A 25761-nucleotide genomic window follows, 5' to 3' on the forward strand; every position below is an offset into this window, starting at 1 on the left:
TGGACTGACCTGGCTCCCCTCCTGCTGCTGGCTTCATCCGCAACAGACAGCACTGTTTGCGAGGTGAGAGTTCTATTTTTCTTACATAAAAGGTCTGTTTTACAAGGTTATTTTATCTGGTTACCAGTCCAATGCATAAAAGACAGTGGTATCCTGTCTCACATACAAAGAGCCATGCGCCTGGGATGCCTCCCGAATGTGCGGCGGCACCCTCTGATGGTGCTCTTCCATCTCTCCACTCGTCCCAATATTAGAGTTTCTTCAGGCTGCTTCATTCTTCCATGATGTGCCTCTCAGTGAGGCTGTATTTTGCAGGAAAGTTCCAGCGAACGATGTAACAGGTGGAGAATCCCAGATCCCAAAACAGAGATTGGAACCATGCAAAGAGACCCTTGTGTTGAAACATGTTTCTAATCAGATAACCGGGTGCATCTGTTCTGTTAAATGTCCACTACACTTATAAACAAATTAACCAAATTCAGAAATAACCATACAATTATAAAATCTGAAAGGAATAAGGAAGGAATTATCTGTGAAACTTGCCCATTTTCCTGAAAATGTGCTGCAGATTTAAGTGTTACGAAACAAAAGAATCCTAAATTTCCAGTCACTGCTATAATTTGAAGTACACATGTTACGCCGTAAATCTGATACCCCAAGACATAAGAAAAAGTCACACTTAGGGAGAAAACCTTCATAACTGTTAGAAATGTTAGAAGAAATATGTTCATTTTAAAAACAGGACAATAGTACTCAACTTACGAAATAAACCCACTAAGCCAGCAGGAGGCATCGCCTAGGAGGACTGTGGCTCAGCATGCCTAGTGCCTTGGACTCTATTTCTATCACCTGTGCTTCTGGGGCAGCCCTTTGCAGAGAGTTTCTGTCCATTTCATTAGGAAGCTCTTGCCGTGTGGCTCAGTTCTATGTTTGGAAAGGCAGTGAGCGACCTTCAAGACCTGACGCTCCATTCCAAGGCGACAGAGAATCAATCACAGATAGGCGCGAGAACAGAGTCAGATCGCCGGCCAAGGTAAAATGAAGACGATCTTCTGGATCGGGGCTTCCTGACACGTGACCAGGGCCAGTCCCTACACCCACAGAAACCACACGAATATGTATGTCTGTGCAGTCTTCCCAGGAAAACGATCCATAGATTTCTTCAGATTTTCCAAAGAGTTTGTCTGAAACTTCCAAAATAAAAAGAACCATTGTTTTGTGCTCATTTTCTCTGGGTGTTCCTATGTATTTAGTGTACCTGAACTCATAAGGATGTGTTCATCCCTGGGTAAAGAGTAAGATTTCTGAATTCTCAGTGATATGCTGGGCTGTGAAGTGCAGTGAGCCAGAAGGTGCAGATTCCCCAAGTGACACATACGGAAACACTCTTCTAGTACAACTGAGGCCAACACAAAATCAGAATAAAAGTGTAAGGTTTTATTTGGAACCTTATTTCCCTATGTCTAGATCTGTTCTATTTCTAGGAAGTTTCTAGGAAGCAAGCATCAAACCCTGACAGTATTCATGCCATCATCTCCACTACATTCAGTTGTCTACATTATTTTCTAAAGTTATCCAACAGGGAGAGAAGACCTTTATTAATAATATTTCCCTAATATCTAATATACTTATTTTTAGCTAAGTTAATCTTTGAGCCACATATCCATTCAGAGCATACCAGAACAAAATCAAACTCACTGTTAGGAAATGTATCAATACTTCCAAAGTCACATGCCACTACTCTTAACACACTACAGCCCGCTAGTGTGAGCTACCCAACATCAGAACGCCTACAGCTCCAGGCCCTGCATGCACCATCTCATCCACCCCAGGAAAGTCACTTCCTTCGCTGAGAGCACTTTAAGTGAGCTCTGGGCGAGTTTACGCCCCAATCCCACCACCATTTTTATTCTTAGGCTCTGAAGTTTTTCCCTCTTGAGTCTCTTTCATTTGTACTCACAGTTTTCAGAATCTAAGATGGTCTTTAAAATATTCATTCCAATAGGGACCAAGTTTTCTCCTGCCTGGTTAATTCCTTCCGGGTGTATCAAATGCCTGGGTCCAGTCAATATTGTGGCTAGAATTGGCTAAAAGGAAACACCTCTATTGCCAAAAGTATCACAGAATAAAAGTTTCTAAAAGTCTGTCGTAATGAGAAAGCGGCTTAACAGGCAATAGAGGTTCAGATTAAAATTTAACGTGACTTTTGAAAACCTACTTAATGTGGGTTTTTTGTTTTTGTTTGTTTGTTTGTTTTGAGATGGAGTCTTACTCTGTCGCCCAGGCTGGAGTGTAGTGACACAATCTCGGCTCACTGCAGCCTCCACCTCCCGGGTTCAAGCAATTCTCCTACCTCAGCCTCCTGAGTAGCTGGGATTACAGGTGCCCACCACCGCATTCGGCTAATTTTTGTATTTTTAGTAGAGACGGGGTTTTACCATGTTGGCCAGGCTGGTCTTGAACTCCTGACCTCAAGTGATCAGCCCGCCTTGGCCTCCCAAAGTGCTGGGATTACAGGCGTGAGCCACTGCGCCTGGCCTTAAAAAACCTACTTAATGTTTTCACTGTGCTTTCTATTAAATACATTATCAGCCAATTTCTCTTAAAATGAGCAAAGCAAAAAGGAGCCAGGGGTGTTGAGGTAGACTATTCAGCTTCCAAAAGCCATCTAATAGAAATGTTATGAAAACTTCTGCTATACACTAGTTTCAGAAATATTGCATAATCCACCAACAATGAAACTTCCAATAAACGAATATATGAACATGCCACTGAGCTTCTACTCAGTCTCTATAGTTCCGTGCATTCTCTTCATCCTTTCCCCTTGATCCATTTCCAAGTTGCTCTGAATGTCGTCTTAACAGTCAGTCTTCCCCTGTTTTGGTCAATTATTTGACCATCATATGTATCTGCCCCAGAATGCTTCTCAAGTCTCTTAATCCCAGGAACAGCTAAGAAAAAAAATAACTGCTCAAGGACTTTCTGCCTCTCCTATCAAATACAAATTTTCATTCATTCCAATGGTCGAGAACGCATTAGTCTGCATTCTGAAAGCAGCCCACAGTTTTAAATAGCATGTTCAGGTACATGGAACACACTCAACTTTCCATTTTTTAAAGGATAAATAATCTTTCCTGGAGATTAAAGTTTCTTTCCTTCTCCTCCCTTTCATTCACACTGTCTACCTTTTGACCACTAATTTTGCACTAACTCATTCACCCAATAATAGAAGGAGGTGGCGGCTGGAGGGCCACTGAACAGCTTCTTCTCCCTCCTCATTGGCACTTCTGCCCTACATAATAACATCTCATTTTGAAAACTGGTAGCATTGTGCCACAAGTATATTTGGATATAATGTGGGTGGACTTTGTATATTCTAATATAGGACATTCCGAGACCGGTTCCAGATTGAAATTTTGTCATTACTGCCTTTAGGATTGTCACTTGATGATTTTTTTCTTCCTGAAAAATAACTGCCTCTGATCTAAGTAACTTACACTGCAAGCAGATAGAAAAGACAAGAATAGGCATAGGAGGAATTACATAAACTGCCTGGGAAAACTGAGGTTCATAAGAACCCCAAAACCTTCAAAAGATAATTGTCTCCAAAGCATGACACTAATACTGACAGACATAATGTGAGACATGCATGTCAACCCAGAAGTACAAGATCATAATTATCTGTGATTATATATACTTTAATGAAATCTACTGATTCATCTAGTAAGTTACTAGGTATGCGAAAACAACATAATTTCCAGAGTTCCTAAATATTTCCAATATATTGAACTTAGGGATCCAAGATTCTGAACATGCCATCACCAAAAAAAATTGCAAACCTAAAAAACAAAAAGGAAACAAATTAAACAATGTCAAAGGAAAGACTTTCTTAGAAATGGTCAATATTTACTTTTATAATTTTCAAAACATTTTAAGTTAATACTTTTTATCATCTTACCATTATAAGCTCTTAAGTCTAACATTACAGTTTTATTTAAAAACAAGGCAGTTTTCATACAGCAAAATAAATATTACACAATACTCATACACACCACCTATTTAATTATGGAATACGTACTGGGTCAAAACATCTTCATATTTACAATCTGAGCCTTTAAAGTGGCATTAGTTCTGTCTTTATTTTCTTTTAAAAGTTGTCATCATGGTGACAGAAATTCAGATGCATAAATAAAATTATAGATTTTGTTCACCTTTAGAAACTCTTTTTTTAGTTGAGTAATAGTGGTTAAAGTCTTTGTGCTTCTATTACATTAACTTTTAGCACATGAACTAAGAAAGACGCTCTTCAAAGCTGTTCTAACCAAAAAGAGGTAGGCCTTTTTTGAAAAAGAAAAAAAAACTTTTTTGGCAAAAATTTCCAAAAATAAAAACATCAGTATTATTTCTTATTAAAAATATTAATATACAAAAGTGAGCTGTATAAACAAAACTTTTGCTGTAGGCTTAAAGACCATGCTACTTAGACCAGTTTATTTAATTATTCCATAGAAAATCAAGAGTTCAGAGTTCATATTTCCAAAAGCATAAAACAACACATCAGGAGATATGGTAAAACAAAGAACCACTGAGTGCACACTGGTTTTTCTTTAAGAACAAGGCGAAGCTGGCCCGGGGAAGCAGAAATTATTAACAGCCCACACACGTAAAATCACTGCTCTCCCAGTCAACCTAACGGGGCCCAGATTTCCATGGCCAGCTTGTGAGTAATTTTTTCTTAGTGTATGTGAATAATTCTCCCTATCATTACAGAAAGCCACATACATGAAGAAAAAGAACACATTTTATAAATGTTAAATTACTCTCAACATCTGAGATTAAGCAGTAAGAAAATACTGTTTGTAGGGAAATTAAGTAACATAGAATAACATGACAACTCTAGAAGAGAAACATGAAAATAAAGATGACTTAAAAAAAATGATGATGTTTTCAGTTCCTCACAATTTGCCTTCTGTAGCACCCTCCAGAATGAGATGAAATTTAATTTCCTCAGCATCTCATCAATTAAATGACTGCACAATTTAGGCTAAAGATAAGTAAATCTATGGTACTATATTTGTTATTAATGCTGTTACATGTAGTAAAAGAAATGAAGTAGCATAAAGAACCACTTATTTGAAATAACAGCTTAGTGTGAATCTGAACTCCAAGTAAAAACCTTATTGGAATTCTATTTTTAGGAGAGTTAAACATAGTAACTGCCTTATAAGCACTGCTACCTCAACATATTTAAAAGGACATGGTCCATCAGAATACATTTAATAATTAAATAACACTCCCCTCCACCCAAAAAAGTTTTACTAAAATGTGAAAAGAAGCCATTGTATTATCTTCAACTATAAAATATATTTGAACATATAATCTTTCAAAGCTAACTGATACAACTAACATTCTCCATAGGCACTTCATATTTTAAAAAGTAAAATAAACACACACATATACATAAAACATTAAAATTCTTTAACATAGAAAAAAAAAGTTGTGGCAAGAATCCTTACTTTCTAGTCTAAAAACCTGTAAGTCTGGATTCCCTTTTGTTTAAGAGCAAACCCTACTGTTTAAAAAAAATTATTTCAATCTCTAATTCCTAATGGCTCAGGTTTTTTTCATATAATAAATACTTTGCTGCTGATTAGGTAGCTCACAAGAGCTCACTTTAAAAAGCCATGTTTAAACAGCTCTAAAAGGTTTAATTAGCATTTATGATGTAAGCCCTTTTGTAAAACATTTGAGCTAATTTAGGTAAGATATGTCAGTATGTTGTTTAATACCTTTGGTTTACAACTTTAAAATGTTTTTAATCTTGAAGAGGAAGGAACTGGGGCAGCACAGACACGGAAACACATGAAGGCCTCGCTCTCGCTGGCTTTGCCATTTACCATTCGGGCTGAAGTGGTTTCAGGACGAGGCGATCGCTCACCTTCTAGTCAGAAATCAGATGACCTCAAAACAACCTCATTTCAGGCTGAGGCCTCATGTCTTTCGCTTAGAGCTAAAAATAAAAATACATGTGAATGAACAAATGAGCATGGAATGAAATCTCTAACATGACACTAAAATATAGAATATTAGAAGCCATTTTTATCACAGAAAAATGAAAATGTACACATTTCTACACAGAGAATCACAATCCTATTTTGAATGGAGTGGTGCCCTTCTTATCCTGTTAGCCGCTGGGTATCATAACAATTGAAATCCAAGTTGGTTCTACAAAGCTAAAGTCATACTTGATTCATTTCCTGAGATTATAAAACATTTATTTATTTATTTATTTGAGACAGAGTCTCACTCTGTCACCCAGGCTAGAGTGCAGCAGTGTGGATCTCAGCTCACTGCAGCCTCTGCCTCCCAGGTTCAAGCGATTCTCCTGCCTCAGTCTCCCAAGTAGCTGAGATTACAGGCGCCCACCACCATGCCCGCTAATTTTTGTATTTTTAGTAGAGATAGGGTTTCACCATGTTGGCTGGGCTGGTCTTGAACTCCTGACCTCAGGTGATCCGCCTGCCTTGGCCTCCCAGAGTGCTGGGGTTACAGGTGTGAGCTACTGCACCCGGTCAAACATTTATTTTTTATAGAGTTAAATTTAACAATATTTCAATGAAGTCAGCCACTTAGATCATATATATATATATGTGTGTGCCAGGTCAAGAAAAGGCAGTGTAATGCTAAACCGTAACAATAGCCTGGCCCTCAGAAATATATTTTTGTGTATTCACAACTCTTGGTTCCAATAGCAGTTCTCGTAGAACATGAAAATAAACCTGTTTCTCCAACCAAAATAAGGCACTCACTCATTCAGCAAATAGCAAATGTTTCTAAGCACTGGAATGAAGTGCTTGGTATGACAGAACAAGTTCTAAACCCATCAGCGAGTCTGGAGTCCTCAGCCATCTATTTCCTAATTTGGGGTCTCAAGTCTGTGCTATGATGCTAAGGAGATTCCACAAGAGGTAGGAGGGCAGTATGTATTAAGTGACAACAGAATGAGGCTGCAGAATTTGAAACCAAATCCACTGAGAACTCTGAATCTCTCTGCTGTCACTGTCAACGACCTCAACTCATCATGTGTCTGTCTCTTCACTGTGAAGCTTATGTTTTCAAAATCCTACTTTAATCCTGGAAATTAATTCTCTCTCATTTGGAGAATGCTGGTAGTTTTGGTACCAAATATAATGCCTCAGGCTATTTTGAAAGGTTAAATCTGCCAAGTACCTTCAAAAACCACTTATTTTAAGAGTACTTCATTCCACTGAAGCCATAATTTACAATTCAGAAATTCTGCTGCTAAAGTTATACTTAAAGAATTGGCCCTAGCTATACTACAAAGAAGACAAATATGTTACAGAATGTTTTACACCATTCATCTATTCCCATTAAATATTATTCATAAATTATCACATATAGTCTACACTAACATTATTGTTCAATGTTTTGCATTTCTCTGCTGGTTCTACATATACCAATGACGTTTTTTAATTTTGTGGGAATATGATACATTATCAAAAAAATCAAAATATATGCACCTGATTCAAATTAAGCTCCACATTCATCTTAACCCATTGATGCCTAGTGTTCCATTACTGCAACGCCAAGCTTGTGGAATTTATTTGTATCCTACTGCTTACGGTCATCACCAAGGCCTGATTTTTCCCAAAAAAAATTGCAACCTCCAGCATAAATGGGTTAAAACCAGAAGAATAAATACACTTTTGAGTTGGCTTATGTTCCATAATTTTTCATGGAGTTCAACTAAATTTAATATCTTGACAAATATTACCAAGTTAAATGTTTTGACTCTGAAGTTCATAGGCCTCAGAAAATACTTTAAAGTAATATACTGCAATTTACGCTTAAATACTTAGAATAAAGAAGACAAGAACTATGGGGAGTCATATCTGGGTTTTAAGCAAATCAATAAGCTTTGAAAGTACATTTCCCACAGATGTTCGTAAGATGATTCTTAAGTTTTAGATTTTGCTGCATTCAAATTTTAAACATGGAAAACCATATGCTGGTCTTACATGCAAGCAGCGAAACCCTTCCTCCTTTCCCGTGTATGTCAGACGGCCCTGTTCTTTTCAGTTCATAGGAAGCTTCAGAGAAAACATAACTAGTTCACAGATACCCTTTTTCTACTCTAAGTCTTAAACGTGCTCCTCTATGTATCCCAAATTTGTCCTGTGTCAACACAGAGACCCTGTCGGCTACCCACAGCTCGACTCTTACTTGATTTTTTTCTTTGCCTTTTTTTTTTTTTTTTTTTTTTGAGACAGAGTCTCATTCTGTTACCCAGGCTGAAGCGCACTGATGTAATCTCGGCTCACTGCAACCTCCGCCTCCTGGGTTCAAGCGATTTTCCTGCCTCAGCCTCCCGAGTAGCTGGGATTACAGGGGCCCATCACCACATCTGGTTAATTTTTGTATTTTTAGTAGAGACGGGGTTTCTCCATGTTGGCCAGGCTGGTCTCGAACTCCTGACCTCAGGTGATCCTCCTGCCTCAGTCTCCCAAAGTGCTGGGATTACAGGCATGAGCCACCATACCCGGCCTATTTGCTATCATTCCTTGGCAAGAACTAAAAGCACCTGAGTCTTCATTCGCCTCCCGAACTCAGATGTCCCCCTTACATCTCACAACCTCATCCATGCCACAGTCAAAGCTGCCATTTCCCCCTTTTGGCTTCAACCACTTGATGTTCTGTAATACAGGTTACAGTCGACAACAACTGCAACACTGTTCTAATTCCACAACTTTCACTACTTCCACTTCAGGCCTTTGATGATAAAATAAGAAGACTGAATCCTCAGAGGTATGTTTCAGCTTACTAACTATATACTCAGTCTTAAGTTTTACTACTCATAAAACTCCATCCACCACTTCAGTAATATTACACTGTCTCCCATTTAAGAGGATTGATGAATTCTAGTGAGTTAGTTACGAATTTAGACTAATTACAGAGTCAAACTTCTACAAAAACAAACGCTATTTATTTAAGAACATTCAACGTCAAAGATATTTTCATGAAAAGCTGTCTCCTTAGTTTAAACTGAATCTTTTTTGCAGAAAGGATTAAGCCCCATGACACACTAGAGGTGAACCTGCAACCTGAACACTGTAGTCCCTCTTAGAAGTTTTCTTTCTGCTCCCAGCACTTGACAGATTCTAAGATTTCCTGTCTGACACATACGCCTCATCTCCTAACCCAGCAAAACCCAACAGTGTTCTTTATTTCTGTGGGAATCCCGCAACTTCATATATGCAGCTTGCACTCTAAACGCAATACATTTATCAGTCAGAAAATCCCAAATTGAAGGATTCCACAGGAAGAAAACAGAATGTCTGAATGACAGCATGGAGACAGCGGCTGGCCATTTGGGAACCTTAAGGCTGCATCTCTATCTTCATTCCTTAAGTCAAAATAAATTCCAGAAATATCACATTTAAACTGAAAATGTGAAACCATAAAAATGTTCAAAGAAAATATGGCTGAAAATTTAAAAAATACATTTTAAGGCACATGAAGAACTTTAATTATGACATAAACCCTAGGGGCCAAAAAAGAACACAACTGATTAAAAAGTGGCCAAAAAAACCCATTTATAAACAAGCAACATAAACTGAAAAAAAACTGTAGTATTAATACGGATAAAGTTCTTATAAATTCCCAAGAAAAAGAAAACCCCATGAAAACTTGTGCAACAATTACAGACAATTCATCAAGGAAAACAAGACCAATACATACAGAAAAACACCTTCAAACCTACTCAAAAGCAATATAAATCCAAATGAGATGCTAACAGAGTGACAGGGATTACCAAGAGTGTGGGGGACCAGGCACCCAAACAGACCATTAGGAGAGGTATACACCAGCACTAGCTTTTTGAAGAACAATGACGTTATTTACCAAAATGTTAAAATATGCATGCTTTTGACCCAGAAATTTAACTTCTGGGACCAGATTCTTATTTCTTCTCACATGTAAGCAAAAATATTTGTACGAGGAGGTTGTTTATAACTACAATACAGCAGTACTATTAATATATAAAAAATGAAAGAAAAAATCTGCAAAACAAGTCCAATGTCTGTCAAGGAAGCTGGTTTAAAAAAAACATTACCTTTCATGTAGCCAGGGAAAAGTGTCCTAGATATATTCTTAAGTGCATAAATGATTCTGCTGAACAGATCTACAATGCCATTCATTTCAAAAGTACTATTTCTTAAAACGAGTTTAAGAGACAAGAGTAAGAGGGAGGAGTGAAGGAACACAGGAGGGTTACCCAAGAGCCTGCTAGGCACAGGAGAATGGGAGAAAGAGCTTTTCGCTTGTCACTTTACCTGTCTACAGAATTTTTCTAACATGAACAATTACTCCTTTGATAACAAAAATGTTTTTCAAGGATGCTCTGCTATTTCAGCATTTCAAAATTCTACGGATTGAATTTCTCAAAATGGAAAGAGATTGAGAGCCATGAGTCAGGTCTATCAGGAGTCACTTTGGGAATGCTGGAATTCATTTGTGAAGCAGAGGTGCTGGGATAGCCCACTGGGTGGTGACTGCCAGTAGGCGTGAGCTTTGTGCTTCTCTCACACGGCCACTGCTTACCTCTCCAAGCCTCGCCTATCTGCACACTGTCTTGCAAAGTATACTTGCATGCAAAGTGCATGTTCACTCCTGACTCCTATAAATGAGGGGCAGGCCTCAAGGTCTTGTGTTTGCTCTTAAGGACTTAATGGGATATTCAATATTCAATAGCGCAGAGTGTGCCACAAAGTGAGTGATAATCAATTGTTTTTTCATCTCTTCTATCCCAGAGACAAGGCCAATCCAGGCGCACTGCTGTTGCCACAGACTCTTTCAGTGATCTTAAGACTCCAAACCCAGCTCCTTTGAAAATATGGTCTTGCCTTTTTATGGGACAACCACTATTACAGACAGAAGACATGAAACCGGTCAGGCAGTCCGGTATCCTACGAAACTATTTGTCCATTTTACTTTACAGAGCTCACACTTGCCCCAAATCAACACTAACCAGAGATAGAATTCTTTAGTTATATAGCTGAACCATTCATCCAGACGACAGGAGGCATAATCATGCCAGCATGACTAGATTTTGGCCCTCACAGGCCCCCTCCACCTGCCCAAAATGACAGGAGTCTCACAATTACAGTTTCGTTTCTGACGACTAGCCAATGGATGCGTAAGCAGGGGCAGGTATAAGATTTCAACATTTTTCCATTGGCACTCTTAGAAAATAAGATATTCTTTAGATATCAGGCCAATTCTTTAGATACCAGACCACTATAATTGGTAAATAATGTCATTGTTCTTCAAAAAGTTAGTGACAGCTTAAACCTCTCCTACTGGTCTGTTTACCATTGGTAATCACTGTCAATCTGTTAGCATCTCATTTTGGTTCATATTTATTTTGAGTGCAGATTGACTCATACTATTTAATCTGACTTGGACCCTCACTAATACTTGGTATGGTTGATTCTGTTTTCCAAGGGAAAACTAGGCAGGAAAAAGTAACACACAATTCATTATCTAGCAATGGAATAAACAAGCTCACTAACACAGTAAGTTAAAATTTAAGTGATTAAAAAGCCCATGCCTCTGCCAGGCATGGTGGCTCACACCTGTAATCCCAGCACTTTGGGAGGCTCAGGCAGGTGGATCACCTGAGGTCAGGAGTTCCAGACCAGCCCGGCCAACATGGTGAAAACTCGTCTCTACTAAAAATACAAAAATTAGCCAGGTGTGGTGGCTCACGCCTGCAATCCCAGCTACTAGGGAAGCTGAGGCAGAAAAACGGCTTGAACCTAGGAGGTGGAGGTCGCTGTGAGCCGAGATTGCACCACTGCACTCCAGCCTGGGTGACAGAGCGACTCTGCCTAGGGGAAAAAAAAAAAAGCCCATGCCTTACACACAAATAAAACTATTTACAGTATTTCTCTTGACAACTTGCTTTAAGTTACCAACAACAATCTGATTACGAACCTTGTCATTATAAATATAAACTAAAGGTTTTTTTTTTTTTTAAATCAGCGAATTCTTTGTTGACAAATACTGTAATCCAGAAATCTGCTTTTCTACTTCATATTGGACAGTCAACTAAAGTAGTCACATTGCACAGGGATATGCCCCACCTTCGAGACCATCTGCTACAATGTGAAGCCTGACAAAGCTTCTATGACAATATCATCACCAACCTCAAACTGGAACTAATAGAAATAATCGTAATGGATATACACGGGGATTAAAAATTCAAGTGTGCAGAGTTTAAGATACTTGATTATATAAAGTTTGAAATACTCAAATATATCTTTATGCATATATACATGTCTGTATTTCATATTTTTCAAGAGGTTGAATCTCCTGAAGAAATCCAATATGCACCACCAACCCGGGAAAAAAAATGAAAACCGAAAAACAAAAAACTCTCCTTATCTCAGTGTAATGCCAGACACTATTTGGAAATAAACACACCTAGGCAGTTCCAGTGTCCCGTGGTCCCCACCTGGCATCTGCACTGTGCTCTCTCTTCTGGGACTGCCCTTCCCTCCCTCGTGATGTTCGCGGCTTGCCACCTCATCTCAGCAGAGGATCGGCTCCAGTGCCACCTGCTCAGAGGGACCGCCCTGAGCAGCCTCTCTAAAACAGTCCTGTCTCTTCATCCCATCCCTAGCAATCTCTAGCCCCCTCCTGTCCTGCTTGAGCTCTCTCCCTAGCAAGATTTCCTACAAACATACTATATTTTTACTTATTTACTTTATCTTCCCTGCTAGAATGATTCTAATTTCCTGGCATTTACATATGAAACTACAGTTTAATCATTCGAGGGAGAAAAAAGCCAACCTTAATGTTATTCTATTATCAAGCATATTCATCTTACCAAAGAGGAAACTGAAATCCCTCCGTTTGGCAAAACACAAACGAGGATGTGGCTAAGTTTCTACCCTTCATCTCTAATGGACTCTTGAGATCATCAATAACTCACTCAGCTGTGGGGCCAACCTGATGTGAACACAGTACACACATCCAGTGAAACATGGGATGTAACTGGCAGAAATAAGCACATACATTTTTTGAAGTAGAGAAGTCACAGGCAGAAGCTGAAAAAACAATTATTATATAGGCGCCATAGAATTAGAATAAAAATCTTTGTCAAAGCTCAACAAAATACTGAAATTGATTGGTAAACTGATCAAGCAACTATAAAAGCCAAACTGTGAGTACAAGAGTACTTTAGGGTTGGTTGAGGTGAACAGAAACGAAAAAGAAGAAAAGAGAGTTTAAAACACTGCAGGGGGGTAGGAGAAGGTTGCGGGGCAGGCACAGGAAGCCCACAAGAGGAAGCAAGAGCAGACAGGGATGAGAAGTGGGCAGTGAGTAAAAGATGGCTCCATCATTTCCAGGGCATGATGAAAATGCAGGGCACTTTTTAAAAAAAGTATTGATGCCAGTAGGAAAACGTGAAAGCAAGCGTGGGGCCATGAGGGAGTGCACAAGTCACGTGTCCATGACTCTGGCCCGCTCACTCTGCTAAGGACCAAGCTGAGGACCGGAGGCGAGGCAACCGCTGCAGCTCTTGTTGCAAGAGGGGCCAGGCAAACGCCGACCATCTCCTTAGGTACAGAGACCCTAGCACCCCGCACGATTTACAGGACACATCAAGGCCCAAAGACACCTTCAGGCGCGCCCAGGTTACTGTTTTTAGGTAAAGGGGAGGGAGGACAACACACCAAGATCTATAAACATAACTCCATGGTTGAGTATGAGATTAATTACCACCGAACAGTGGGAGCTTACTAGGCAGGAAACATACAGAACTGTGAAGTTTTGTTGCAGGGCCATAACGGAGATGATCTGAAGCCTGTCACCACCCAGGGAAGATCCTCATGGCTTCCTGAGACCTACGCACTCTAACTGAAATACCTAATAAAGAACAGCAGGAAGGACGGAGAGGACTTCTCCCTGTTCCTTAAGTGCAGTACAAATTCCATACCTGCAAAAAACTAAAAAAACTGTGTTCCCTTCCCCAATCCTAAATTCCTCTCTGGGTTAAGTATTTCCATTTCTGTCTACTGTTCTACATCTATGCATCTGTACCTACATCACTCTTCAGTTTACCAAAGGCTCTCATAAAATGTCCAGGACCCTCTTAGAAAGTTTAGTACGAAGTACAACAAAACGGATGCTCTCCCGTGTTCTGAGTACTATACTTCTACCTATGCAGCCTAATGCCATGTTGCTTCTCTGGCACTACCTCCTAGTAACTCACAACTTGATGGAAACTCTAAATCTCTTTGTCTTTCTCGCAAATACCAAGTAGGTCTGCTCTTCTACAACCTATACTTTGGTGTTTTTTTGATGTGGTTTTTTTGTTTGTTTGTTTTGAGACAGAGTCTCGCTCTGTCGCCCAGGCTGAAGTGCAGTGGCATGATCTCAGCTCACTGCAACCTCCGCCTCCCAGGTTCAAGCGATTCTCCTGCCTCAGTCTCCTGAGTAGCTGGGATTACAGGCGCACACCACCACACCTGGCTAATTTTTGTATTTTTAGTAAAGACGGGATTTCACCATGTTGGTCAGGCTGGTCTTGAACTCCTGACCTCATGATCCGCCCAACCCGGCCTCCCAAAGTGTTGGGATTACAGGCGTGAGCCACAGCGCCCGGCCTACTTTGGCGGTTTTTAAGTGATAAAGTACAAAACTCTACCTTCTGTTATGCTATATTTTATCTTGTTTTTGGCCTATCTTTCCAACCTACTCAGTTACTGAAATTTTTAGTTCTAAAAACAAATATGTCATTTTTCTGGTTTTCGATTATAGAGATTCAAACTTACAAAATGCTCCTTCATTTTACTTCTCAGCTTTGCAGCGCAGGGTCATGTCACTTAAGGAAAACACCTTATATCTCACAAGAGGCCTTCTAGAATTGCAGTCACCTGCTGAATTTCCAAGATCCAGTGACTAATTCTCACAGGGTCAACAAAACAATCTATTAATGAACAGAGCCATCTCTGGAGTCACTTTTAAAGGACTGAACCACTGGACTAAAGCCAAAATGCCGATTCGACAATGTTAAGTGAAAATTATAACAGCAGAGACCAGGAGATGTTAGAATCCTGGGGCCAATGTATGTGCCCCTCCCACAAGCCCCACAAACAAGTCATGTTGGAAACTGATATAAACCAAAGTGACTCAGATGATGGAATCATTTGCTCAATGTGTTCTTTCCATGCAGGCACGCCACACAGGAAACGAAGCTGTAATCCAATATTTAGTGAGCAAAGAAATCAAAGCAATTGGACATCTAACATATATTTAACAACATCAGGGTAAGTTTGTCTTGTGTATCACTCTTTACAACAGGGTTATACTCTAGGACAGTGGAGTACTAAGGGTACTCTAGGTGGTACTTGGATAAACATCAATGAAAATTGCATCACTTTCATGACTAACCAACTCCCTTCCTGCAATCCCACTTCTTAATGAGATGTACTAGAATTCTACCAGGCTGTGGTCCGATTCAGCTGGCCTGGAGGTGGTTATTGTGTCCTACAAGCTCTGGAGTCGCACTGGTTGAGTTCAACACCAAGCTCTACTGCTTTCTTTTCTAATTATGTGATCTTCAACAAGTTACTTATCTTTTTTAAACTTCAACACATAATAAGTTACCCATCTTTTCTAAACTTCAGTATTAGTTTCACTATAGCAGATGTAACAAATTACAATTACAATTACACTTATCAGTGGCTTAACCTAACACAAATCTATCATAGTTCTGTGGACTAAATGAAGGTGTCGGAAGGGCCACATTTCTTCTGGAGACTCTAGAGGAGAATCCACTCCCTGGCCTTTCCAGCTTCTAGGGACCACATGTATTCACTGGCTTGTGGCCCCTTCCTCCACCTTCAAAGCTAGTGGTGTAACATCTTCAAACCTCTCTCTAGTTCTGACCACCCTGCTTCTCTCTTTTACTTCGGAGGCCCCTTGTGACTACATTAGGCCCATCTACCCAGGTAATCCTGGATAACTGCTTCATCCCCAAATCCTTAATCACATCTGTAAAGTCTCCTTTCCAATGTGAGGTGACATATTTATAGGTCTGGGGATTGGAATGTGGACACTGTGGGGGGCACCATTAATGGATCTACCCAGGGCTATTACAGTATAGTTTTAACACTGATTTGATGTTAACCAGTCGAAATTTAATGAAGCAATACAATTTTATCTTAAAATTTTGAATACTGTTACCCAAGGAGGACACGGCTATTTCAATGCATAGTTCATACTAAAATTAGACTGCACTTTTCTATTTCAGTTTTCACATAAAATGATATGCATTTGATTTATCAGTGGAGGGGAAAAAATAGAAGAGTTAAGCAATCAAAGTCTTTACGGCTTTACCAATTAATATGGGACTAATTAAACAACAAATTAGCTAGTATAAAGTTAATATGTAAAGGAGAATCTGAATATTTGGTTGAGTTTTTTCTATTAGAAACAGGAAACCACACTGCTCTGGTTTTCACCTTACCCCGCTGGCCAGACCTTCGCACTCCCCTTTGCTGGATTCTTCTCCTCTCCCTGACCTCTAAAGCCCCAGTGCTCCCAGGCTCAATTCCCAGGCCTTCCTGTCTACACTCACTCCTGTGGGAAAGTCATTCAATCTCAGGGCTTTACCATCTGTGCTGACGCTCCAGATCTTATAGGTCTCAAACAGATCCCTGAACTCCCGTCTCCTTCATCACATCTGCCTACCTGATAGCCCATCTCAGATGTCAAATAGGTATCTGCATATTCAAAACCAAACTCCTGATCTTCCCGATGACCATAGCCTGGTGGAATTCTAGTAATACATCTCATTAAGTGGGATTGCAGGAAAGGAGTTCGTTAGTCATGAAAGTGAGGCGGTTTTAATGATGTTTATCCAAGTACCACCTAGAGTACCCTTAGTACTCTACCGTCCTAGAGTATAACCCTGTTGTAGAGAATGATACACAGGATGAAATTACCCTGATGTTGTTAAATGGCTATTCATCAAATAGCTATTCCATCCCATTAAAAATCTTAGCATCATCCTTTCCAACTTTCTTTCCCTCACATCCACTATGCCCATCAGCTGACCACATTAGCTCACGTTCAAAATATATCCAGAATCTGATCACTTCCTACCACCTCCACTGTTACCATCTTCAACCAAGCCACCATCATCTCCTGCCTTGGTCACTGCTAACTGATTTCCTTCTATCCTTGTTCCCCTGGCTTGTTTAATACAGCAGCCAGAAAGTCTTTTTTCCAAAAGAATTAAGATTTTTGGTTTGTTCTGTTCTCTCTTTTTAACTGAGGTGAAACTTACATATAGTGAAATTAAGCAGATCTTAGGCTTCAATTCAATGACTCAGATGGATCCATGTAATCAAGACCCCAATCAAGACAATACTTCCAACTTTGGGCTATGAAGAATACAGGAGTTTCTTTCAGAGTGATGGAAACATTCTGCAACTAGACAGAGGTGATGGTTGCTCAACATTGTAAACGTACTCTTACATGCCACTTAATTGTTCATTTCACAATGGCTAATTGTTATGTTATGTGAATTTCACCTCAAAAGGCTCTCTCTTTATTTCTGTGAGAAAATACCCCTGATGTAAAAAGCTAAAAGGTTTATCACTGCAGCTGTATCATTTCAGGCATCAGGTACTTAAGTGATTTTTCAGTTTTACTGATGGTACTTAACAACAAAAAATCTTATCACCACCAAATGTTTCTTGAGTGGTTCACCCTTGGCTTTAAATGTTATCAAACAGTGGAGAGCTGCTCTCTGCTTCCACAGGAGGACCACTAGATGCCCATCTTCAAGAATCAGTAACTAACTCTAGAACCCAATGAGAATATTCATGGCACACAAACAGTCATGGAATACCATGCACTGTTAAGAAGACGTTTCTTAAAATATTATATACACTTAGTGTCAGACACTTTATACGTTACAAAACCTTGATTCTACCAGAATTTTAATTCATCATATATCTATAATTTAAGGATTTTGCATTTGCATCTAATTTTTTAAATCGATGTGGGAAGGAGGACAGGAAACAGGACAGAGGGATCTTTTCTATCCAGCCAAGCCAACTGTCTTTAAAGCATAATCCTTTCCATTTTCTGCCAGTTCACAATAAATGTGTGAAGACAATTCGATCTTCACTTTTTTAAAAACCAATCTCAGCTGCTTGATATATAACAGGAGATGAGGAAAAACGGTATCTGAGGTACAAAGCTCAAGTGTCAATCTGAATTCTTAGTTCCAGATTGAATGGGAAATCCCTATCACATTTCTTACAGAAAAGGCCTGATAATAAAGTACGGAAATTAATTCTCCAAAGCCACAGAAAGGTAATCTCATTACATATTCAAAACACACACTTCTGAAAAGACAAGTAGGTCCTTTTCACTTCTAGAACTAGACACTGTTTAGCATTTAAGGAAGTTAAGTAACACTATTTTGTGACTGGTTGTGTGTATGTGTGTATGTATTTAGGGTTATTAAGATGTGTGCACTCAGTTTACAGTTTAATTTTTTTTAATGCTTCCAAAATGACAGATTTTTCAGCAAATAGTTAAAATTCAGTTCCTCTTCAGTTACTGGTCAAGACCTAAGTTCAGGATTTTTACGTTTTCCAAAACACAAGTGTTTTAACACCGTATCTACACTAAGCCATGTAGTAGTGTGATTGGTCTTTAAAGCATCCATCCACTCTCCTTGGAACCATCAGGATCAGGGGCGAGAACCAGGACATGTGTGTTATACACAGATAGTGCAATGGACAAAAACAACAAAAGAAGGGTTCATTAAAAGTCTGCACCCAAGTGCTGTTGTCTCTGTTGACTTCCTTAGGCTAAAGGGCTAGGGGCTGCCTACTATGGCTAAAACTTGGCCTTTTCTCCCTCCCCTGTTTTTTGTTTGTTTTTTAAAGTAACTATCCCCACCTAAGGATGATGTAAAAGGCCACTCAGGAGCTGGTATCTCTTTCAGACAAAGGTAGAGACTGTGGATCTTCCATCTATCCAGCAAGCCAAGGGATATGCTGACCAAATGAGAAGCACCACGGACGCCGCACAGGGGGCCTTTGTAAAGAACACTGGACCCACATATGTACACAACTCCCAGAATCAACACAGCTTCAGGACCCCAGTCCCCTAAGTATATGCCACTTGACTGCAGCAATGGTAACAGTAACCTTGTGGAGCAGCAAATGTGTCCCCAAATAGTAGATTTTATAGTCAAACTACCTAATTCTGAGCAGAAGACCAAGAAATGATGTCATGACATCACATACAACATAAGCACATCTCATAAATCGCTAGTTATGTAACTGAGGACCCTGTTTTAGAGATGCTATCCCAGGGGATTTGTCTTCTAGCTGTGGATGGTAATCCTTGTTCACAGCTATAATAATCTCAATGAAAAAAAACACTCTAAATACTTGGCATTGTATTGAATTCAGCATTTGTACACTCTGGTTCATGTCAGTGAGCCTCCTTCATTTTCCCTAGCTTTATAGTTCCCAGCCTTTTTCTTTATTTGTTACACAGATGATTCAACTGTATCCTATTTCTGTTTCTTTTTTGGTTCTTAATCTGGATTATGCCTCTTTAGCTTCCTAAGTGGAAATGTGTGTGAATTTAGGAACTGAAATTTACTGGAAAGATATAAGATACAAGAAAGAGTAATTAACATAGAAGGCATGACGGAAATCATTTTTTGAGTTTTTCTTTATTTTTGATGTTAAAGAAGAAAATTCCTGAGAAACAAACTTCATGATGTCAGTAAAGCTAATTTTTAAAAAATAATTTCTGAATGGTTTAAAAGCATAAAATTGAAAAGATAAACAAAGGTACACAATAAAAAGTTCTCCTTTCATCCTTGTCATTAGCCACCAGTTCTCTTCCCCTGGAGTAGCCAGTGTTGTCTGCCTATCCTTTTACACAGTGATGCAACACATTCACAACAACATTCTGGTCAATGACGGACCACATAGCTAATGGTAGTCTCAAATGATTATTCACACTATATTTTTACTATACCTTTTCTATGTTTAGATATGTTAGATACACAGATACTTGCCTTTGCATTACAACTGCCTACACTATTCAGTACAGTAACGTGCTGTACAGGCTTGAAGCCTAGAAGCGACAGGCCATACCAGACAGCGTAGGTGTGCAGTAGACTACCTCATCTACGTTTGTGTATGTCACTCCATGATGTTGGCGAAGAACCCCTAACTATGCATTTCTCAGAACATTATTGTTAAGTGATACATGACTGTGTATGTTTTTTCCCTAGAGCTGCTGGCTCAAAGACCCATTATCTTCTCTGCATTCTGTGCTCTGATATAGTGGGTCTCAAACTTCAGCACTGCTGCACTCCACTGCCCCGAGATTCTGATCCAGTAGGTCTGGTGTAGGGCCCTAAAATCTGCATTCCTAACAAGCTCTCAAGTATGCCAGGCCCACACTTTGAAAAGCCCTGATCTAATAAAATCAAGTAATCAATTGTTTTTGAGACAAGGTATCTTCAAAATCAAAATGAATGCATCACAGTCACAGGTGGTACTTAGAGAGCTACTGTCCAAACAACACTATTCCGCAGTCTATACTAGTTTCCTCTCAACCAAACCTAAATAACTTTCTTTTTTTTTTTTGAGATGGAGTCTTGCTCTGTCACCCAGGCTGGAGTGCAGTGGCGCGATCTCAGCTTGCTTTGCGATCTCAGCTTGCTTACCGCAACCTCCGCCTCCCAGGCTCAAGCGATTCTCCTGTTCAGCCTCCTGAGTAGCTGGGATTACAGGCACCCGCCACCATGCCCAGCTAATTTTTGTATTTTTAGTAGAGACGAGGTTTCACCATGTTGGCCAGACTGGTCTTGAACTCCTGGCCTCAAGTGATCCGCCTACCTCGACCTCCCAAAGTGCTGGGATGACAGGCATGAGCCACCACGTCTGGTCAGCTTTCTTACTTAAAAGCTGTCATACCCAGTAATGGCTTAATCTTCAACTTTTACTTTCTTCATACTGGCTTTGTCCCTTCATTCATACACACACACACACACACACACACACACACACACACACACTGTTTTTTCCTTGGAGGTCTTTTTTTTTTTTTTTTATTAGTTACACTTCTTTTCACCTGTAATGCTTTCTATGATGTGCAAAAAAAAAAATCTTCCAATGGAGATGGCAGAAATAGATGCCCTAAGGACAAAAGTTCCTCTTCAATTTAGACTAAAAAGATACAAGTAAAAAAGAAGAGTTAAAAGTAAATTTACACATTTTCGAGATCAAAAACCTCTGTAAGAAAAACTGCAAAAAGTAATTCATTTGACATCTAATGTTCTAGTGAGGAGATAGTTTCAAGTTGTACTGCAAAGCAAACATACGAATATAGTTGGCTTTAAATACAAGCGTACAAGGGAGAGGGTGTGGGTACTAGGAATTGAAATTTAAACACACATTTATGAAAAGCTTATTGCTTTCAGGCATCAGAACTAAGGTATCAAAATATGATCATTGCTCTGTTTGTAACCAGCTAGAATCACAGGTTGACAGATCTACAAAAATACGGCATCAACTTCACATCAGGCCCTCCTTTGTGAGAGGCAAGGTGGAAGTGCACTGCAGCGATACTCATTCCTCTGTAATGATGAGGGCCTCTGAGCTGGACCTAACTCAGAGGACCCTGGGGCACAGCATGTGAACAATACCCTTAAGATCTGCCTCCTTGAGAGAGGGCAAAAGCTAGGATGAGACCAAGCTCTCCTTCGGAACGTCCAAGACCTTTCAGAGTATGGACCTTGAGCTGGCGGGAATGGTGTTTCTCTCAGAGTACACACTCTCCAGGGAGATTGAAAAAGGAATAAATGCTAACACAGTACAGGCTAGGACTCAGTAAAGAATTGTGTGTCTAAGAATAGACTATCCTTTGCTGGGAAAAGCATGCTGGCAGGGTTATACCTCCTCCTTTGGAAATAGGGAGGCAGCTGAAATACCCTATGTCGAAAATCCTCCTTGTTCTCAATAGCCTGATTCCTTTTGAGACCAATGTTACTTCCCTAAGAAATGTCAGGTCTTACAACCACCCCACACCCAAAACATAATTAACTCTATGTTTTCTATTATATCATAGACCTATTCAGATCATGTCATCTTCTACTAAAACCCAGCAAGACTTCCTCTCATTTATGGAATAAAGTCTAAACCCCATGACTTTGTCTATGGTGCTATTCATGACCTGGTCTCATCTTTTTTGACCTGATCTTCTATCAAGCAGCCTCATCCTGCAATTACTTACACTTCCCCTAAAGCATCCTTCAGGCCCACAGCCCTGAGTCTCAGAACATGCTGCTGTTCTATCTAAATGGCTTTCATCACCACACCCTGGTTCCTGGTTCATTTAGAGAACTCTCACACTCTACATTCAAAACAGACAAGCTTCCCTTCCTTCATGACACCTTCCTTGCCCACCCTTACCCTCTCCTCTATGTCCCTACGCAACCCTCTCCCACCTCTTTCATAGCACTGATCACCGTGTGTGTTACTGCTGTCCATCTGGATTACCTCCTTTTCCATACCCTATCCCAATGCCGTAAGGGCGTGGAAAACAAAGACTTCTGTCTTAAGTATCTTTGGCCAAAATTAGCAAAAATTAAAATATCTGAAACTAATAAGTATCTGCAAGGATACAGAGAAATGGGTAGCATCATACACTGTTGGACAACTTGGCATTGACTACTCCAAGTGGAAACACTGTACAAGTTACAATTCCATGCACTCATTTCTGTCTCCTATGCACAATGGCAGGCATTCAATGGGTGCCATATAAATGTGTGGAATAACATCTTCATTTGTTAGATTTTTAGGGAACTGAAACACAGAAGACTTGCATTTCGTATTTTTTTTTTTTTTTAAAAAAAGATTGGATGGTCCTTTTTACTGTGAGTGGGAATGTAAACTGTTACAACCATTTATGAAGGCTATTTGAATACATACACACACACACACACACTGCCCCAACACAAATTAATCTACTAGGGAAATAATCATGGACAATACTGTATTCACAAAAATGTATGCTGTGGTGTTATTTATTTATAACAGCAAGAATTAGGAAAGGCCTAAATGACCAATAACAGATCAACTAATTAAACTATAGTACAACCACAATAAAATGCTATGCACCCATAGAAAATTATATCATAGAATGAGATTTAATAATACAGAAAGATATTTCCATTACACTCTGCTAAGTAAAAAGGCTGCCTACAAATTTTGATTATATTTGTTTGTTTCTTTAAAGTATATATGTCAATACATGCATAGAAAAAGCATGAAACTTTTTAATTGACAAAAATATTAAGTTTCTGCCATCCTGTAATTTAGAATCTCCCCCATGATAGATAGCATAGAGTTACCAAAAGTTAATCATGATTTATTTACAGTTTAATATTGCTATCTTTAAACATCATTGTAACGATTAGGACTTAAAGGCCCAAAGAAGGATGACTTGTACTACAGTTTAATTAGTTGATCTATTATTGGTCATTTAGGCCTTTTTAAATTCTTGCTGTTATCAGATATCAAACTATATTCTAAAATTACATTAATTAAAATAGTGTGGTATGAACAGAGGAACAGACAAATGGATGAATTCATGAAAAAATGTCTGAAAACATGTACATGTGTAATTTCTGAGGTGGAATTTCAAATAAAAGGAGAAAAAATTAAAGAAGGAAAAGGAGAAAAAAGTGAAAAAATATCATACAGAAAAAAATTTCATATGAATTCAAGATCTAAATACTTAAAAAAGAATAAAAGGAAGACTAAACATGATAAAAATACAGAAAAGTACATTTTTAAAAGTGGACAATCTTTCTCCCAAAATGCAAAAAACACTTAAAAAGGTTGATAATATTTTAAAGGAATAGATTCATATATTGCTTATATAACTCAAAGTTACCAGGGTTTCGACAATTCTAAGGGGCATTCTTTTATCTGTGGAACTGAGATATTTCTTACAATAGATGGCACCTTATAAATTATTGCCATTTTTTTTTCTTTCTTAGAACATAAAAACTGGTGCATCCCACCACCGGAAGTATCTGCAAGCTAGTAAAAGAGGGTGAAAAGCTTTATGGAACTTTATGTGTGGGATTTACATGCTGGTTTCCTCCATTACTATGGACTGAATGTTTCTGTCTTTCAAAAATTCCTGGCCTGGCGCAGTGGCTCATGCCTGTAATCCCAGCACTTTGGGAGGCCAAGGCAGGTGGATCACCTGAGGTCAGTTCAAGACCAGCCTGGCCAACATGGCAAGAGCCGTCTCTACTAAAAATACAAAAATTAGCTGGATGTGGTGGCGGGCACCTGTAATCCCAGCTACTCGGAAAGCTGAGGCAGAAGAATCGCTTGAATCCGGAAGGTGGAGGTTGTGGTGAGCCGAGATCGCATCACTGCACTCCAGCCTGGGCAACAAGAGTGAAATTCCGTCTCAAAAAATAAAAAAAATAAAAAAATTAAAAATAAAAATAAATAAATAAATAAATATAAAAAATTCCTATGCTGAAGCCCTAACCCCCAATGTGATGGTACTTGGAGGTAGGGCCTTTAGAAGGTTATTAATTAGGTCATGAGGATGGAGCCCTTGTGAGTGGGATGAGTACCCTATCAGTAGAGATGAGAGAGATGATCTCTTTGCCACGTGAAGACAGCAAGAACGCATTCCCTCTGCCAACCAGGAAGAGGTCTTCACCAGGAGTCAACTCGGCTGGCACCTGAATCCTGGACTTCCCAGACTTCAGAACTGTAAGGAATACATCTCCATTGTTTAAGCCACCTAGCCCATGATATTTCTGTAATAGGAGCCCAAACCAAGACACCCACACAGAGAGCACCTACACACAGTGTGGTTACAGGCTGCATCATTTCTTTTTCTTTTGGCATATTTGCATATTGTCTAAATTTTCTACAATGACCCACCACATGGATTCTTTTAAAAGAAAAAAATGGTAAATATGAAATAGAATAGTGGTGTTGACCCTTAACAGGAAAAAGATGGCAGAAGACACCATGTTACTTACAGTAGACTACACATGTGTGTGAAATTTGTAAATAAAAGATGAATACTTATGTTACCACCTTCCTCTCTGATGTTTCTGAAACCAGAGCATATATGGTTAACCTTGCTCTAGCTCCAGTCCATTCATCCATCCATCCATCATCAGGCTAAAACATAGAGCTGTAGGCAGTGGAGAAGAGCTGTATGTGGTGAGGAAAGTGGGGAGAGAGGAATTCCAGAAATGTCTACTACAACAGTGCTTTAGGTTTTAATTCCTTCAAGAAACCAATACGTATCAGAGCATAAGTGAGAAAAAGAAAATAACTGTAAAAAATACAAAGGAGTCCAGGACAATAGAAATCTTTCTTCATTCACATACTCTAGAGAGAATAGTGAGAAGAAATTCTCTCTCAAACGTGGACAGCCCCTCACATCTTGAGCCTTCATGGAAGTCTTATCTAAGAATAGAATCTCTGCTACATTAACCTAGGAGAGGGCCAGGCAACTGCTGCCGTATACCCATCACCCCAGTGTTCTGGAAGAAAAAGACGGCAGGGAGAAGTTCTCTTTAGAACCGGCTCTTCTACACCAAATGAACTCAGGAGACAATGAATGGAAACACCA

General features: G+C 39.4%; 1 protein-coding gene and 1 long non-coding RNA gene across 2 annotated transcripts in view; both read right to left on the reverse strand.

Moving 5' to 3' along the window:
* LOC105532577 overlaps positions 1-11780 on the reverse strand; it is a 14844-nt gene extending 3064 nt beyond the window's left edge. The window contains exon 1 of the long non-coding RNA XR_001005011.1: positions 11655-11780. This is a non-coding gene — a long non-coding RNA (uncharacterized LOC105532577). The remainder of the gene's footprint in view (positions 1-11654) is intronic.
* XKR6 (XK, Kell blood group complex subunit-related family, member 6) overlaps positions 1-25761 on the reverse strand; it is a 316543-nt gene that overhangs the window by 226680 nt on the left and 64102 nt on the right. The gene's annotated exons all lie outside the window — the stretch shown is intronic.

Source organism: Mandrillus leucophaeus, unplaced genomic scaffold, assembly GCF_000951045.1.
Source record: "Mandrillus leucophaeus isolate KB7577 unplaced genomic scaffold, Mleu.le_1.0 Scaffold97, whole genome shotgun sequence".
Taxonomy (NCBI): Eukaryota; Metazoa; Chordata; class Mammalia; order Primates; family Cercopithecidae; genus Mandrillus; species Mandrillus leucophaeus.